General features: G+C 35.0%; 1 long non-coding RNA gene across 2 annotated transcripts; it reads right to left on the bottom strand.

Annotated features, from left to right (window-relative positions):
* Positions 1-1,076: 1,076 nt before the first annotated feature.
* LOC132311487 (uncharacterized) lies at positions 1,077-2,846 on the bottom strand. 2 transcript variants are annotated; one of them, XR_009483022.1, is made up of 2 exons: positions 1,469-2,846; positions 1,077-1,271 (listed from the first exon to the last, which is right to left on the bottom strand). It is a non-coding gene; the product is annotated as an uncharacterized LOC132311487 (long non-coding RNA). The 2 variants fall into 2 exon arrangements; XR_009483023.1 differs by having other exon boundaries at positions 1,077-1,277.
* Positions 2,847-20,095: the final 17,249 nt, after the last annotated feature.

Raw genomic sequence — 20,095 nt, forward strand, 5'->3', positions numbered from 1 at the left:
CTACACAATTAAACTATGCATTGACAATAAAATAAAATAATGTAAAGGCATGGGATGCCGGAAACCGATTCCGGACACCAAACCCTACCCTAGGTTCTACAAAATCCTAAGGAAACACGAAAAGAAATAAAAAAATAAATAAATGAATAAAATGAATGTCGAAAAAAAAAAGGAAGATGGCATGGTCATCACAGATTCTAACACCACCGTAACCAATTTATTTCATCCATTTTCTATCACCCTCACTCCCTATATATATATATATATATCCCTATATATATAATCTCTATTTTCCATTCCAAATCATCGTTGAAGCACATAAGAAAGAATTGGTTTATCATCCAAGGGCTATGTGATTACCCTTTACACTTTCTTATTGTTCTGTATTTCTCACTCCTCTTATATTAGTATTATCAATGAGAAAAAGTAAAAATAAAATTTCAAATCTGGACATGGTTCCTATGTTATGAGAAGGTTGTAGTATTAATCCTTGCTATATACTATTTATATGCATGGAGGGCCGTTGCCTAGTTCAAGGGAGAGAGTGGAATAGAGATAGATTCAAAGGGATTGAAATCAAGAGAGAAAATGGTAAAGAGAACAGAGAGCAGAGAGGGTATTTTGGGATTTTTATAAAATATTTAGTCACAATTTATGATTAAGGGGCAATTGGCTCAAAAGATGAATAATACATAAATATGAACTTTTTTTCAATAAGTATGTTTCTTGCACATTTTTTATATAGCAAGGGTGTTTTTTGTACTTAATCCTTTATAAAATGTCAAAGTAAGGGAATTTTAGTCTAACTATACTTTAAATATGTTGGTAAGACCTATTTGCACAAATTTGATACATTAAGGGTGCTTTTCGCACACCAGGGGTGTGATATACACTGTAAGCATAGTGCAAAGGTGTTTCTACACTTGACCCATTTTACTTATCTGGGTTAATTCAATACTTTTTAATAATAATATTTGTTATTTGAATTCCAAAATATCCAACTTGATTCGATTAAGATTTCTTATCATCAGCAAATTTGAGCAACTTTCTGTATACTTAATGTCACGACCCGAAAATTCTAATAAAATCCTCAATTCATTCAAATTCAAATACATCAAAATACTCCCATGAAAAAAAAAAAAAATGTCCTCTTTTATACAAAATCAATTTCCTCAAATATACAAAAATCCTCCAAATAAATAAAATAAATCCTGCAACGCCGACTCTTCCACCTAAGCCCGAAACTAGCAATCTCCATTCATCTTCGGTACCTGAAACTGGAGAGTGGTGAGATTGAAAGTCCCAGTAGGAAAAACCATAATTCATAGAGGTTTAACAAAATAGATTCACAAAATATACATATTCATGTGAGTATATAAACAAAATACATATGCATTTAATGAAAACATTTAATAAAAACCATTGAAACAAAATCACTCCAAGCCATTTAAGGTATAGAGAGCCCTACACTGAAAAAGAGTTTTCCTCACTGGATCATTGGAGCATCAAACTTCAGCCTCCTTTGCAACCTGTCGGACTTCTCTCTCAGCTCACTTCTGTCCATCTCGGCACACTCTCTATTCTCAAACTCTCTGTCTTTCTCTAATTTTTTTCTATCTTTCTCTTCTTTGTATACTTAGTACACACAACAGCCAAATATATAATGCAAATCCACTGACCTCGCACAAAAATCAGCCAACAAACCCACGTGCATAAAGCACAAATAATTTTGGCCCAAAAGTCTCTGGTGGACCCCACTAAATTATTACATTTTTCTTTCTTTTCTTTTTCAATTTCGTCAACCACTTGCCTTCTTATCTCCTTTCTTCTTTTTATCATTTTAAACAAACAACTAATCCATACCACCAAAATAAAGCCACGTGAACAATTCAAAACCAAGGAAAATTGGCCAAACAAATCCTAGTGGGTCCCGCCCCATTTTTTTTTTCTTTCCTCCACTTGCTCCTTTCTTATCTCTATCTCGGCTGCACCCTTTTCCCCATCGAATAGATGCAATATATATAGGACAATACTTGCATCCAACCTAAGTTGGATGAAGTTTGTCTAACCTGGGTACGTGGCCAAATCATATGAAGACACGTGTCCACAATTAGTATTAAATTAAATGGGGCATTGCCCATCAATTTTCGTGTATAACCCGTCTTTTTACTTCTTTTTTTTTTTTTTTTTTTTTCTTTTCCTTCTCATTTGATTTGCGTCTTCTTCTTCTTCCTCTGATCTACAGCCTTTCCCTCTCTCTTTGTCTCTGATCTGCAGCCCCTCTCCCTCCCCCTACCCAACCCGTCTCCATCACTGACTACACTCTCTCTCCTTCACTCCCCAAATGTTCCACCACTGTAAACCGAGAAGAGCGCTCCGACATATCCCAAACTTCTTAACCCTAACCCTAGAACCCCCTTAATCACTTTCCATAACCTCCGTCTCATTCCCATTGCACCGACGGTGGTGGCGGCGGCAGCAAGGGAGGCAAAGGCAGTGGAGATTGAGGAAGTTGTGGTGGATCCAAAACAGGGGAAACTGGATCTAGGGTTTTGTCCTTCACGATTTCAGTTTGATTGGTGTTTATCAGAGATGATATATCGAAGGTTTTGTTGTGATTGGGAAAGAGAGAAACTGAAGGGCTTTTGGAAGAGTCGAGGTTTAGCTGAAGTTGAAGAAGATGAGCTGTTGATAACCATCGGACTGTGCAGATTTTTGGAGAGATGAGAGAGAAAAAAATGGGTCATACCCAAAAATTGTTGGGCAATGCCCAATTTAATTTAATACTAATTGTGGACACATGTCTTCATATGATTAGGCCACGTACCCAGGTTGGACAAACTTCATCCAACTTGGGTGGGATACAAGTATTGTCCATATATATATATATATATATATATATAATCTATGCAACAAACTAATCAATTCCTTAAATATCGAGTGGGCCCGCCAATACAACACATCATCACAATTTCATTTCCTTACCCACTTTGGCTGCCTTCTATTTCAGCAAACAAATCATAATCAAAATATCTTTCCTTTCTCTTTATCATTTTCGGCACCTGCTCTCCTTTTCATCTAATGCAACAAATACATATATAAAATATGTAACAAAATTATACACTGAAGTCTCCAATTTAAAACTAAATGATCAATTTTTGACAACTAAAAAATCAACTCTTATAAATATAATTTAAATTCTTAAAAATCCTGGTTGTCACACTTAAACTATAACATGAGACCCATTTTGTTAATATGATTTTCAAGATTCTCCCTTACGAGCACATGCCGCAGATTAGAGGGTATTTATGCCTTGGCCGAAAGAAGGACTTGAAATTTGTAATGCATAGTTCTTTTGTTGATCATGGCATCATTCATCAGCTTTTGCCTAATATTTTGTTATTTCCTTTGTAATAAAAAATGGTCATTTGGAATTTAAGGTTGTAGAAATGAAGAATATAGTGAAAAGGTGTAGTAAGTTCTTACAAAATTTTCTCCCAGTGACAGTGTTAATTTTAATAGGGTGTATCTTGCGATTTTTTATTTTTTTTATTTATTTTTTTTATAGCTGAAGGTGGTTAAATCCTATATTTTTGGTCCAAGAGAAAAACTTGTCAAAACTTATAATAATATATAGGGTAAAATGCAAAAACCCCCTTGAACTATGGGGAAACCTGCAACTAACCCCTGAACTACCAAAAATGCAAGAAACCCCCTAAACTATGCAAAAAAGTTGCAGATCACCCCCACCCGGCTACCGGCCGTCCAAAAATGAGCACGTGAGATTCACGCGACAGACAAATTGAATTTTTTGGACAATAATGTCCTTCCATGTATGAAAATACCAAATTATCCTATAACCACTACCACCGTCTGCGACCACCAACATAACCACCACCACTAACCATCAACCCAATCGAACTAGTACAAATGCCACCACCCCAATCCCGCCACCACCATCACCCACCATCACCCACCATCACCAACCACGGCCCAACCTTTTCTCCTAAAGTCGCACACTCTGAAACCCAATTAATACCCCCACAAACCCGCTGCCACCACCCCACTTCTGCCAACACCATTATATATATATATATATATATATATATATATATTATACACACCACCACCAACACCAGCTAGTACGTCGGCCCAAGAGACGGTGGCGGGGCAAGCGCAGGAGACGACGACAGTGAGATCCTGGAGGCAACGGTAACGAGATCCTGGCAATGACAAGGATGATTTGGGTTTTGACCTGCCACCGAGTTACGACTCGCTCGGTAACTCGTTCTGACCCAGTGGATCTAACGCATCGATTGCGCATCATCCGCCGCTTTACTTCTTCCTTCTCCTACTCCGCCACCATAATTGACACCACCGTCGCTAATGTGGATCTAACGAGTTATGATTATTGTGGATGATTTAGGTTTGAATATGTTCGTCTTTTTCCTTCATTTTCTTCACGATTCCTTCTCCAATCACCGAAATCAACAGCATCTCTCTTCATTCTCCAATCTGATTTTCTTACTCTGTTCAATCACCAAAAAGGTTCAAAATCATAAACAATATATATATATATAACACATATATATATAAATATAAACAGTAGTGACGATTTAGGTTTCACAAATGTGATCGATCTTGAAGGCCACCGCCAAAGCCCAAATCTCCTACTCAACATTCTCGGCGACGATTTAGGTTTCACAGATCTTTCTATGCAACTCCAATTCCCAATCTCCCTCTCAATATTCTCTCACTATATATGTGTATGTATATTTGGCTTCCCCAAATCAAGCCTCAGAGGAACATGGACATTGGTCAATAAGGGTAAATTAGACTTTTTATTTTTTTGATAAAGGTAAATTAGACTTTTTATTTTTTCGGTTAAGTTGGTCGCCGAAATGGACTGAAATGCAACAAATTCATAGTTCAGGGGAGTTTTTTTGTAGTTCAGGGGGTTGGTTGCAATTTGCCAATAATTTAGGGGGGTTTTTTTGCATTTAACCCTAATATATATATATATATATATACAAATATATATATATATATATATATATATATATATATATATATATATATATTGTGCAACTAATTACTCTCATTTTTAACTTTACAAGGGGGACTCGATTAGCATAATTAATAATCATCCCCAGCGATGAAGTTTATGGAAATCAATATACATTGAAGTTTTCTTTCTTGTTGTATTTGAATATATTATATGAGCTCTTGCTTTTGGCAGTGCTATTGCAAAAAAAATGTTGAGGAACATTGCAAGACAACTAAGCAATTTTAGCAGCCTTAATGATAAGATGCAAGTTCTCAGAAGCAAAATTGAATATTTGAGCTGCCAAGAAGCTGATATAATTGCAATGCTGTAAGATCCAGAGTTTCAACTGGGAAAGAAATGAAAGAGAAAGATCGAGAATTGGTTGGATAACATGTAAAAAAGGAAAAATGAATTTCAAAGCTTAGAGCGAAATGTACAAGGAAATAATAATGTTTTTTAAAAACTACAGTTGGGAAAACATGCTGAGGGGTTGTTACTTGATGTGCATGACACCAAAGCAATGCCATTGTTGACCACAAAATTAATCTATCAGGGATTCAAGCAAAATTTGAAAAAAAAATTGGGATTGCTTAATAAGCATTGGAATTTATGAAATGGGAATCGGAAAAAACAACATTGGCAACCCATATCCATAATTTACTACTCCCCATAATAGATGGGTACTTTGTGAGTCATAGTTCCCAAAGTACCCATCTATTATGGGACGGAGGGAGTATTACAAAGTTCTAAAACTTCTAACATCCTTGTTCATTGGCTCAGTGTATCGCAAGATTGAACCATTGATAAATTTCAGTATGACATTACCAACATGCTGAAGTTGGATCTCACAAGACGGGAAAATGAAAGGAAGAAAAGGGTTGCGAAACTCTCACAAGCATTGTCAAGAATGATAAATTACAGATTTTCCTTATCAGACATGGAGAATCTCACTGCATTATTGTCTCTTAGGCAGTGCAAAGGACTCAAACGTGTGCCTCCTTTGGGGAAGCTTAGGGCATTACAATTGTTGAATCTTAGTGGTACTTGGATGGATAAAGTATCGTAAGGTATAGAAATGTTGGTCAATCTCAAATGCTTACATATAAGGAGATGAGAAGTCTGGAGTGGTTTTCTAAGTGGAATATTACCCAAACTCTCCGGTCTCCAAAATTTTTCCAATTAATTAAGGTACGAGTAAAAGAAATGGAGAAGTTGGGGGAGCTGGAAGTATTTCAAGGGTGGTGGCACAAAATGTCTGATTTTAATTGATTTGTAAAATGTGTGATATATATATATATATATATATATATATATATATATATATATATTGGGGAGATTGTGAAAAGTATATATTTTGTATTGGTTAATTGCGTTGTCAAAACAAGTCCGATCCAGTTGTAATTTTTTTGTTCAACAATTCAAGATTGAAGATCGGATGCGGATTTGAATAAATTCAAGTATTCATACTTTGATACACTCTGGGATGATGAGAACAATGCTTTAGAAAGGTATGTGAGTGTGTGAAAACACTTAGGGGCAGTTTGGTGCAATAGAAAAGGGAGGAAAGCAAAAGAAAGGTGATAGAGGGTGATAAAAATTTTGTGTTTGGCATTAAATGGTTGGAAGGAAAGGAAAGGGAGGGGATGGTTTTGGAAGGATATCACAAGGCTTGTAAAGTAACTTTCTTAGTAACTTTCTTATCCTCCCAAAAATGGGAGGAAATGGAAGGAAAGGTAAGGAGAGGCTTGATGTATAATTTCTGATGTCAAATTTACTCTTACACAAAATCAAGATTACACTTGATTTTAGGATTTAGTTTGCAAAACAAGAATTACAGACCTTGATTAGTTGATTTAGAAAACAATTTAAAAAAAAAAAAAAAAAAAAAAAACCCATACATACAAGTTAGCAGTTGTAGAGAGAAAGAGAGGGGTGCAAGCTTGAGAGTTGAGAAAAAGCGGCTGCAGCTTGCAAACGAAGAACCCGAATTGGAACAGCAGGCGATGGAAACTGAAAGATATGGGTTTTGATTTTTTGAACAATCTGAAAGATATGGGTTTTGATAATAGGTAATTGGTTTTGAACTTTTGATTCTTGCAGACGCAGATAGATAGATAAACTGAAATATATGGGTTTTGAACTTCTGATTCTTGTAGATTTTGTAGTTTGCAGTTGCAGAGAGAGAGAGAGGGGGCAAGTTTAGTGAGAACGAGAATAGAGATGGATGCGATTGGGAAGGCTAAAATGATTTGCCCTAAAAATATTTTATTTCTGGTGGCCCATCATCCATGGGCCTATAAATTACATAGTTAAATCTATATATTTATATTTTAAAATATAAAAGGGTATAATAGTAAATTTATTAAAATACTTCCTTTCCTTTCTTTTCTTTTACCAAACACGATTATTATCTTTTCCTTTATTTTCATGCATTAATCAACCAAACACGATAGGGGGTTAAAATTATCATTCTCTTCCTTTTCCTTCCCTTTCCTTTCTTTTCCCTCATAACTAATGTTATCCTTTCTTTTCATTCCCACCATACCAAACATAGCCTTAGGAAGATTTAGAAGGTTGAAGAGAATAGCCGGTTTCACTTCTGTGCATTGGGAACCGGTAGACATATTAGGAACTAGTAACCATCTGTTATTCAAAAAAGGATTCTTCATTGCCCTACCTGAACCTGTAGCTAATAGCTCTACCAGTAGCCAAAATACATCGGAATAGACACAATCATTCCTAAACCGGTAGCCAAATCCGGTATTGGTTCAAGGTATCAAATCTGCTAAACTAACTTTGATTTCCTGTTCCGTTTTGATTCCTTTTTGGTCCAGACTTCCTTCTAAAAGTCTATGCACGAATTTCACTTGTTTTATAAGTATTCTTAGGTCTTCCAAACTTTTATATAATGCCTCTTTCATTCATTATTGAGGTATGGCTTTCAAGAACAAAAATTCATTATTTTGAGAAAGCCTTTTGAGAGATATTCTTCATAAAATCAAATCTGATTTTTCTGATTTTATTTTTTAGAGAACACACAAATATACACGAGTGATTTAGTTGTGTTATTTCTATCTCATCGGAATTGGAGCTTAATTGAAGACTCAGAGATTCCGAAAGAGCAGATTTATTTCTTCTACATCGAAGTTCAGATCTTGGAAAAAAATAGTGAAGCAATCACACTTTGAAAGAGTCAAAGCATTCAAGGAGTATTATTTAATCTACCAACAATCCTTCTACCGAGATCAAAAGTAAGTCTGAAGTCAAGAACTGTTGGACGGGATGTCGCAAAGCCAAAAAATCATCAATGATTGGTGTTTGTAGAACGCTAGGGTGTGAGCGTGATTCAAAGTAAATTGTACTTTGTTTCAAATATAGTGGATCGGCTTACTTTGGACTGCAAAGTCCACGAGTTTTTTCCTATAACAATTGGTCTATTCTACCAATTGGGGTTTCCTCGTTAAAAATTGTGGTGCAATCTCTCTAACTCTACTTGCTTTACTTTTCAATATTTATCTTTGTGATTGTGGATATTTAATTGATCATATTGCTTAGGTAATTTAATCAATCACAAAATTTAGGCAAGTTGACCTATGAATCTCATCTAGGTCATTAAAGGAGTTAATGACAAGTAAATCAACTAACAGCTTCCGCATTGTGTATAACTCACATAAAATTCATCTTATAGGAACATTACTCAAGATGCAAATTTACTTATCCAAAATGGAGAGAGTAATGAGCGCTGAAAAGTACACATTTAAACCCCTTAAGCTTGAGTATTCTAGGACCTTTATCTATCTTATTTACCCGTTTTAGTACTTATATGTGTTTTTGTCTATTTCAGGTCAATAATGTTAAAATGGGCTAAAAATTAGTTCTTAAGGCCTTTTTGGAGTCAAACTAAGTCTTAGCGATGATCCGGAGCAAAAAGAAGCTGATTTGGAGCAAAAAGAAGCTGATACTGAAAAGCTGAAAAGTTGGATGGATCGCAGAAAAAGTTGGATCGATCGAAAAATAAGTTGGATCGATCGAAAAAGTTGGATCGATCAAAAATAAGTTGGATCGATCGAACTGGACATGCTGGCAGCAATCTGTCACTTTTTCCGTGCGCGCCCAAAAGTTCACCTATAAAAAAGTTGCGGGATTAGATATTTTTGGGCATAAATTCTAGACTTAGTGACTAAGAAAAGGACCTTCTATATAAAGGGAAGCAACCCATTTGTAAAAGGGGATTCTTGAGGCTTTTTATCATTTTATTTTCTACATTGTAATTTTTATTTCTCTCTCTAGAAAAGTTAGAGATTAGGGTTAGAAGAAAAGAGAGAAGTGGAGGCACATCTCAAGAACACATCTCTAAATCCACTATCTCTCCATCTCTAGAGCTTCAAAGAAGCAGAAGAAGAAGAAGATGGAGCCATGTTTGGAGCTTGATTCCATGACTACATCCACCTCCTCCATGATTGACTAGATCTACACTTAGGGCTTGGATGAGCCCTAAGTCTTGTGTAATCTAAACCCTTGTATTTCTATTTTTGGGGATTTATATATATATTTTTGTGATTAGTGTTCTAGCCTTGTGAATGTCATGAATCTTGGTATATTTCTATGATTTCCATGGTCTAATTCTTCCTATTAATTCTCTAGTTTATTAGGAATTATGTCTCACGTGATTCATATGGGTTAATTCTTCCATTGATTCTCTATTTTAATTACATGTTGTCTTATGTGTGATTATTTGGGGAATTGATCTCTACACTAGTTTTTATATATTAATTGCATGTCTATGTGTGATTGATTGAGAATTTAGTGATAGCTAGACATTAGTGCTTAATGGAATGCTCTTGTTATGTCTTTTGATGGTTCATACTTATTCCTTGATGGATTGTACCTCTCCCTTAGTTTATTTTCATCCTAGTAGTATAGTTGTAGTGTAGTGTTAGATGGGGGAGACAATTCATGCTTGTTCTTTGATGTTCCATACTTTTGAATGCAAGAAGCGTATGCTCTAATATTGTGGTGTAATGGAATTTTGAGCTTAATGAAGGATTAATGACTTATTATGATATATTGTATCTTTCACATGTGTTTAGACAATATATTCCTCTCCCAATAGATATATTGTGGCCTCTCACATGATGTTTAGACAATACATGTTTAACTAAGTCATCCTTGTGAATTATTTGGACTATGAGCTTAATAAAAAGTTTAATGACTTGATTTGATATTTTGTTCTCTTCACATGTTGTCTAGACAATATATTCCTCTTCCAATAGATATATTGTAGCCTTTCACATGTTGTTTAGACATTATACGCTTGTTGAGTCACCTTTGCTAGTCGAACCAATTTTGTTCACAACAATGTATTCCCCATTAATGGAAAGCAAGTGGTTAATTACATGAGCTTAGTGGTGATTCCAACACCCTAATTCCTCTCTTCTCATCTCTTAAATCCCTATCTCTACTTAGTTTTATTTTTATTACATTTTAATTAATTCTTTTCTAGAAGTAATCAACCAACCCAACTCTCTTTTGCAATCATTTGGTACGCTAGAGTCGAAGTTGAAATTCCAACACGTATAATCCCTTGGGATGATCCCTACTCACTCTTGCTACGTTAGTAGTGGCATTGGTAGTGGTTTTTATAAATTTAAATTTGACATAAAAGGCTTTTCTTGAACCACACATTCACCATATTTAGTTTGGCGTATTGGAATGGCCGTCGTCAGATTTTGGCGCCATTGCCGGGGATTAACGGTTTTGTTAGAATTAAACTAGACAATAGTGTTCATTAGATTGCTTCTATTTTTATTTTATTTTCCATTGTATATTCTTTTCTCTTGATTCTCATTATTATTTGTTCAATTAGGTACTTGACTACAAGGAAGGCGAACTTTGGAACTTAAAGCAATCATTGGAGCTTAAAAGCTAAATTTGGAGTTGAAGTGCTAAAGGACCATTGTGAGCAATTCTTGGCACTCTTATATTTTAATTGTTTCACTTCTTTGTATGCTTGTGATAGCCCTTGTTGAGGCTCATTTTATTGCTAAATTTTTGTCCAAGCATAGGCCCTTGTTGAGGCCAATTTTTTCTTGCATTTGGGTTTTAATTGTGAATGGAGGAATTGTTTGATCCAAGTTTGGAGGGGAATTACATCCCTTCACCTTATGCTCCTCCATCATATTTTAATCCTTATGAGATTGAGTCCAATTCATTTCATGCATCATCTTATTATGGACTTAATCACTCATTTAATCCTTCTTATGACTATTGCCTTCCACTACCATTTTATGATGAATCAATTCCACCACCTTCTAAGTACTCACCCGGATTTGAAGAAAAAGTGTTAGCTTTACTTGATGTGCATATTTCACACACTTCACTTATTAATTCTCATTCTCAAGCTTTAGCCAACTTAGAAGCTCAAGTTGAGCAAATTGCAAATACTCTTTCTTATCAAGAGGAGGAGGAAAAGGCAAATGAAAAAATGGCAAGAACTTCAATGTATATAGATGAGGATGATGAGAGTGAGGAGAATGAAATACGTGAGCTAATGCCTAGCACTCTATCTTGTATAGAGGAGGAAGTGGCAAGTGAGTTAGTGGCTAATCCAATAGAACATAACATGATTAATGAGGATTTTCCTTGTTTTGATTATGATTTTATCTCAGACATGGCTACTCTAGAGAGTGAGGAGATGTTGACCACACTTGAGGTAGGAGAGAAGGAGGAGGAACTTGTTGAAGAGGGCCTTCCTTCTATTATCTCTAATGACCCTCTTGAGGAGTGTCTTTTGGAAACGTATAAAAATTGTGGTTTTGACTTTAAAAGCTCTAAAAATGAAATAAACTTTCTAATGGACTCCTTAGCTTACTTAGAAGGTGAGGAAATGGTAATTTATGAGGAGGAGAAGAGGGATGAAAAGAGGGTGTTTCTTATTAATCCAAATGAGTCTTTGAAAGACAATGCCTCACCAATAATCAATATGGATGATCATTTGAATGTGTTTCAAGAACACAACAAAGAGGCAAGCCTAACCATGATTGATTTTGTTTTCAAGACCGTGGATGAAAGGAACAATATCATCTCTTTTATTTCTTTTCAAGTCATTCTTTTGGAGGATGATTTTATTGTCATAAGTGGGACATTAAATGAGAAAAGTGAAAAGAGGGTCAATAAGGATATTTCATATCCAGTTTTTGATTCATTTGATTAGTGAGTTGACCTAACGTCTTGCTAGAGACGTTAAACACTAGTATTCGTAGAGTTTCACAACTCTATTCCTCCCTCATTTCTTTTTACTTTTCATTATTGTGTACATTCTTCCATCTATTTTTCAAATTTTCATTCTTGTTACCATCATTGGGGCTTAGCATAGGATTTTCTGCACTTTCAGTTCAAAATTAGGCATTTGGTGCCAGTTCGATCGATCACAAGAGCACCTTCGATCGATCGAACTATCTTTCGATCGATCCAACATGTGGTTCGATCGATCATGAGTCCCAACACTTAGAAAATTTTTCAGGTCTCATCCAAATTCCAAAATGCATGCTCTCGGGATCTCCAAAATTTTACATGTTCGATCGATCGAATTTCATCTCGGATCGATTACAGCTCACAACTTTGCCCCTTTGACCCTTTCACTTTTTGACTTTTTCCTATCTCTATTTCTATTTTTATTTTATTTTATTATATTTTATTTTATTTTATTTTATTTCATTTAGTTACCTCTCTCTCTTGACTAAACAAAAAAAAAAAGAAGTTTTTGGAAATTTGTTAAAAACACAAAAATATTTTTGTTAATTTTATTTTATTTTCAAAAATTCCAAAAAGATTTTTATTTTATTTTCATTTTTACTTTTATCTCCAAGCTTTATTTTTATTTTTATTTCAAATATTTAAAATTAAAATTAAAAAAAAAATCAAATCCCAAAAACATTTTTCTTTTATTTTATTTTATTTCCTTTTATCTTATTTCCAAAAATCCAAAAATATTTTGTTTAACTTTAATTTTTAATTCTTCTAACTTATCAAAAAAAAAAAAAAAATCTTTGCATTCCTTATTTTCTTACATTTTTATTTACTTGTCTTTTTATTTTTATTTGTGTACATAATTGTTTTGTCTAAAAAAATAAAAAATAAAAAAATGAGACGATTTTTCAAAGAAGCATTCCGTCTTGCTAGAGACGTTAAACTTAGCACCCATTTTGCATATTTCTTACATTTTTCATTTTTCTTTGCATGTTTTCACATATATATTAAAAAAAAAAAAAATGAAAAACAAAAAGTAAGAAAATTTTGTATATACTTGCATTGTACATATTCTTTCCATTTTTTTTTGCATTGTACATGTTCCTTTTCATTTCTTACATTGCGCATATTGTTTTTCATTTCTTACATTGAACATATTCTTTCATTACATTTTGTCTTATTTAATTTTCTTTTTATATTTTGTTCATGCATTTTATTCTTTGTTTTTCTTGCATTTTGTATATACTTGCTTTCATTAAATGAAAAATATAAAAAGATTCATCATTGTGCCCTTATGTGTGGTCATGCATACTTTATGCTTTAGTTAGGGCTTGATCTTATATCTCTCTTGCATCATGTGTTACATTGCCTTAGAATGCTTGATTTGATTATTCTTATCCCATTTGATATTTGATGTGAGTTTGCTAACGTGGTTATTCAAGTAGGTTGTTGATTCCAAGTTTGGGGGAGACGTCTTTCGAATTGGATCTTGACCGGGTTTCATGTCTACACCACCACGGTATACTTTTTCCATCTTTTCCATTGTTCTCATTGCACATTGAGGACAATGTGCGGTTTAAGTTTGGGGGTAAGGTGTCTTGTTGCATTCTACTTAAGATTTGAGCTTTAAATGCATGATTGAGATTTGAGATTGATGTTAGCTATGATTTTGATCTTTTGAGGACTATATTGCTTAAAATTTAAAAATTGCTTGACTTGAGAGTCCAATACTCCTTGTATGCCTTGAGGATGCCATTTAGGAGTAAATTTTTCAAAAGATTGATATCTTGCTTGCATTTGTGGTCCACATCATCCTGAATTTATGATTGTTTTGAGATTCATTCTAAGATTCTACACTAGCACCGGCGCACGCTAACATTCAATTGTGGGGTACATGCTTTGTTGATTATTGAATTGGTTATATCCCAATTGGGCTAGTAGTGCATTGAAAGCTTTCATTCTTGATAAAGGTGGATAACAACCCCTTTTCATTGAGTAGCCGGGATTCTTGCCTCATTAAGCAGTGAACTTCTCGCGTCGAAAGGTGGAGGGCCCAAACTCTAGGTTAATAATTGATTAAAAAAAAAAAAAGAAAAAAAAAAGAAAAAAGAAAAGAAGTTGTAAAAGTAATAAAAGTGAGGACTTCTCCCAAAAGGCGAGAAGTGGGAAATGATTAGATGGTTGTTGTCTTGATTTGTAGCCTAGTTGATTTGAGTTTGTAAGTCCGTAGGGGTGTCTTAACACCTAATGCCCTAAAGCCATCTGGTTTGGGAGTCATTGACCTAAAGCTCGCTACATGAATCTTCTAGAAAGCTTAAGAGATCAACACATTGCACAATATTTTCATCTTTGATCCTCAATAAAAAAAATAAAAAAAAGAAAGAAAAAGAGTGAAAAGAATAAGCGCACCTAGAACAATAAAGCTTTAATAAAAGGTTCATTCTCTTATCTTGATGATCGGTACTAGATTTGTGTGCTAGTTTGAGGGTAAAGATGTGATTACTTCTCTAGTTGGCTAAGATAGCAACACACTTGATGCCAGACCTCTCACATGGATTCTAGACTTGTTTCGATTTTCATGATCATTTTCTTGATGTGTGGAGGACCATGCTTGCTTGTTTGATGTTGAGATTTTGGGAGATTGCTTGGAAATGGTTGAAAAATTGCATACTTGAAGTAGTTTTCTCCCAATGCTTGTTGGTAATATTGGTGCCTCTTTTGAAAGAATGAGCTTAATGTTTGTGGGTATCATTTCTGGAAACCCTCACGAGACTTCACTCGTCCACTAGGGGTAACCTAGGGGTTTAAAAGACTTGTTGCATATGTTAAATGCAATCGTGTTCCCTACGAAAGTGGCGCTATCATTTTATTGCTTTCTAGTTCATAGTTGTTTAGTTGTTCATTTCATTCTTTACTTCGTAGTTCATTGCTAGGGACTAGCAATATTTAAGTTTGGGGGTGTGATGAGCGCTGAAAAGTACACATTTAAACCCCTTAAGCTTGAGTATTCTAGGACCTTTATCTATCTTATTTACCCGTTTTAGTACTTATTTGTGTTTTTATCTATTTCAGGTCAATAATGTTAAAATGGGCTAAAAATGAGTTCTTAAGGCCTTTTTGGAGTCAAACTAAGTCTTAGCGATGATCCGGAGCAAAAAGAGGCTGATTTGGAGCAAAAAAAAGCTGATACTGAAAAGCTGAAAAGTTGGATGGATCGCAGAAAAAGTTGGATCGATCGAACTTTTAGTTGGATCGATCAGAAAGTTGGATCGATCGAAAAATAAGTTGGATCGATCGAAAAAGTTGGATCGATCGAAAATAAGTTGGATCGATCGAACTGGACATGCTGGCAGCAAGCTGTCACTTTTTCCGTGCGCGCCCAAAAGTTCACCTATAAAAAAGTTGCGGGATTAGATATTTTTGGGCATATATTCTAGACTTAGTGACTAAGAAAAGGACCTTCTATATAAAGGGAAGCAACCCATTTGTAAAAGGGGATTCTTGAGGCTTTTTATCATTTTATTTTCTACATTGTAATTTTTATTTCTCTCTCTAGAAAAGTTAGAGATTAGGGTTAGAAGAAAAGAGAGAAGTGGAGGCACATCTCAAGAACACATCTCTAAATCCACTATCTCTCCATCTCTAGAGCTTCAAAGAAGAAGAAGAAGAAGAGGAAGAAGAAGATGGAGCCATGTTTGGAGCTTGATTCCATGACTACATCCACCTCCTCCATGATTGACTAGATCTACACTTAGGGCTTGAATGAGCCCTAAGTCTTGTGTAATCTAAACCCTTGTATTTCTATTTTTGGGGATTTTTATATATATTGTTGTGATTAGTGTTCTAACCTTGTGAATATCATGAATCTTGGTATATTTCTATGATTTCCATAGTCTAATTCTTCCTATTAATTCTCTAGTTTATTAGGAATTATGTCTCACATGATTCATATGGGTTAATTCTTCCATTGATTCTCTATTTTAATTACATGTTGTCTTATGTGTGATTATTTGGGGAATTGATCTCTACACTAGTTTTTATATATTAATTGCATGTCTATGTGTGATTGATTGAGAATCTAGTGATAGCTAGACATTAGTGCTTAATGGAATGCTCTTGTTATGTCTCTTGATGGTTCATACTTATTCCTTGATGAATTGTACCTCTCCCTTAGTTTATTTTCATGCTAGTAATATAGTTGTAGTGTAGTGTTAGATGGGGGAGACAATTCATGCTTGTTCTTTGATGTTCCATACTTTTGAATGCAAGAAGCATATGCTCTAATATTGTGGTGTAATGGAATTTTGAGCTTAATGAAGGATTAATGACTTGTTATGATATATTGTATCTTTCACATGTGTTTAGACAATATATTCCTCTCCCAATAGATATATTGTGGCCTCTCACATGATGTTTAGACAATACATGTTTAACTAAGTCATCCTTGTGAATTATTTGGACTATGAGCTTAATGAAAAGTTTAATGACTTGATTTGATATTTTGTTCTCTTCACATGTTGTCTAGACAATATATTCCTCTTCCAATAGATATATTGTAGCCTTTCACATGTTATTTAGACATTATACACTTGTTGAGTCACCTTTGCTAGTCGAACCAATTTTGTTCACAACAATGTATTCCCCATTAATGGAAAGCAGGTGGTTAATTACATGAGCTTAGTGGTGATTCCAACACCCTAAGTCCTCTCTTCTCATCTCTTAAATCCCTATCTCTACTTAGTTTTATTTTTATTGCATTTTAATTAATTCTTTTCTAGAAGTAATCAACCAACCCAACTCTCTTTTGCAATCATTTGGTACGCTAGAGTCGAAGTTGAAATTTCAACACGTATAATCCCTTGGGACGACCCCTACTCACTCTTGCTACGTTAGTAGTGGTGTTGGTAGTGGTTTTTATAAATTTAAATTTGACATAAAAGGCTTTTCTTGAATCACACATTCACTACATTTAGTTTGGCGTATTGGAACGGCCGTCGTCAGAGAGATTGAAAGGGTGTTTAAATAATAAGGGAAACTAAGTTGACCTACCAAAATATAGATTAGTAGAAATTAAGGACATTTGAAAGAGAAGACGGAAAACAAGTAGTAATTATCTGATTATTAAAATGTTATACCAATAATTTTTTAGATGGGTAACCTTAGAATTAATAAAAATTTCATGTACAAAATAAAAGAAAATATATAAATTTAAGTAGGAGACTTTTTTTTTTTTTTTTTTCAATCTCTCTCTCTCTCTCTCTCTCTCTCTCATGTACGTACATGTAGTTTCATTCTTAATTTAATATCAAAGTTTGCATAGTTTCATAGTACTGTTGAATATTAGTGAGCTAGAGAATATTATGCTCTTTTGACTGAATAAATATGCGGAAAATTGAATGTTGATTTCTTTTCAATTAGTTAATACATGTTTCTGATAAAACTATAGGTATGGGATGTTTCCAATTCTTAATTCTTTCTCAATTAATTGTACTCGTAGTACATTAATTCTTGGCTGTTTAGCATTCTACTTCAGTACGATAAAGGAATGCAATCAAAGTTACATTTTCATATTAGTTTTAGTTACAGATTTTCAACTACAGAAAATCATTATTCATAGCACAACTCTTTTTCTTTCATTTTTTTTTTATTTTTTTGTTAGGAATTTTCTGCGCGCTATTGAGCTCTGCAGCCTCATCAAAATACCAAATGGATTATTGATAATTAGCTAGTTGGAGTCGATGGACTTCCTAACTTGGGAATGTATTAGAGAATTATTAATTACTAGTTGGGCCAAAGATATACTTACACACGCACACAAGATAAATATTTGTAATTACAACCTAGATTAAGAAAGAAAAAACAAATATTCAAAGTAAGTGTTGTCTCTGACTCCCATTCACCACCAAATGCAGGATACTGTTTGGATTGGGCCTTGTCCCAGGCCCCCTGTTAGCTCAGTGTTTTTGTAGCCCAGTGGGCTGATCTAAGGCTACAGATTTTATTTCTTTCATTGGAAACACACTTATGTTACACAACAGGAATGGTGTTTCCAATGAAAGAAATAACCATTCCTTTATTTGGTATGCAATTTAAAGTGGAACGTTCCAACCATTCCTGCGGTGTAACATAAGTGTGTTTCCAATGAAAGAAATAACCATTCCTTTATTTGGTATGCAATTTAAAGTAGGAATGGTCATTCCATTGGAATGAAAATTCATTTCTATGAATGAAAATTTATTCCACAACTAAACTTATAGAATAACCATTCCATTCCCAAGTAATTTTTTTTTAAAAATCAACTTCCCAAAAACCCTTGTATTCCAAGTTTAAAAACTACCTCTACCTTCCACCATAACCACCTCCACCTTTCACCACCACCACCACCGACTTCTACCACTACCACCGCCTTCCACCACTACTGCCACCGCCTTTCACCACCGACACCGCCTTCCTTTACCGCAACCACCCCCACCGCGATCGTCATTCACCACCGCCACGACATTCCACCACCACTGCCTTTCACATTATATATAGCCACCACCATCACTACCACCGCCTTTCACCACTGCTACCTTTCGCCACTACCACCATCTTTCTTTACAACCACCACCTTCCACCACCGCCACCTTTCACCACCGCTATCTTCCACCGCCACTATCACCACCACCACAGTCTTTAACCACCGCTACCTCCTTTCACCGTTACCACCTTCCATCACCACCACCATCGCATTTCACTACCACCAGAGCCACTGCCTTCCATCACCACCAACGCTATCTCCTTCCACCAACGTCACTGTCTTTCACCACCGCCACCACCTTCCATCACCACCACCAACGTCATCACCTTTCACCACCACTAACTCCATTGCCTTCCACTACCGCCATCGCCTTCAACCACCACCACTATCCTCAAATTCCAATCACACTAAGATTTATAGCTTTTTTAGTGAGGTAGTGTCGGGAAATCCTTCAAACCGAGAGTACGTGGGTAATTGTGGGAAATCATAGCTATGGCTATTAGAAACTTATAGAATGGGTATAATTGGTTAATGTAATCATAAAGACCCTGATGAGCGCTAAAAAGTGCACATTTAAACCCCTTAAACTTGAGTATTCTAGGACCTTTATCTATCTTATTTTTCCGTTTTAGACTAATTTCGTGTTATTTTCCTTTTCAGGTCAATAAAGTTAAAACGGGCTAAAAATAGCTTCTTAAGACCTTGAAGTAAAAGGATGCTGATCTGGAGCAAAAAGAAGGCTGATACTGAAAACTCGATCAGAGAAAAGAGAAAAGTGAGATCGATCGAAGAAAAGTGAGATCGATCAGAGATATTTTGGATCGATCAAAAATGTGCTGACAGCGAGCTGTCTTATTCCCGCCCGCCCGAACTCCACCTACCACATAGTTGCAGGATTAGATATTTTTAGGGTTGTATTTCTAATTTAGTGACTACGAAAATGGCCTTGTATTTAAAGGGAATTGAACCATTTTGTAAAGGAGTTTTTTATTATTTTATTTTTTACATTTTAATTTTATTTTCTCTCTCTAGAAAAGTTAGAGATTAGGGTTAGAAGAAAAGAGAAGAGTGGAGGCACCAAGAACACATCTCAAAATTTATACACTCTCTCTCTAGAATTTAACAAAGAAGAAGAGGAAGAAAATGGAGCCATGTTTGGGGATTACGCTTGAGGGTTCCAAGATCACACCCACCTCCTCCATGATTGGCTAGACTTCTCCTTAGGGCTTGGAAGAGCCCTAAATTTGTAATCTAAACCTCTATCTTTTTCATACTTTTTG

The sequence above is a fragment of the Cornus florida genome, unplaced genomic scaffold, assembly GCF_030987335.1.
Source record: "Cornus florida cultivar Cherokee Brave unplaced genomic scaffold, ASM3098733v1 CherokeeBrave_3.0.0_Hap2_Chr06, whole genome shotgun sequence".
Taxonomy (NCBI): domain Eukaryota; kingdom Viridiplantae; phylum Streptophyta; class Magnoliopsida; order Cornales; family Cornaceae; genus Cornus; species Cornus florida.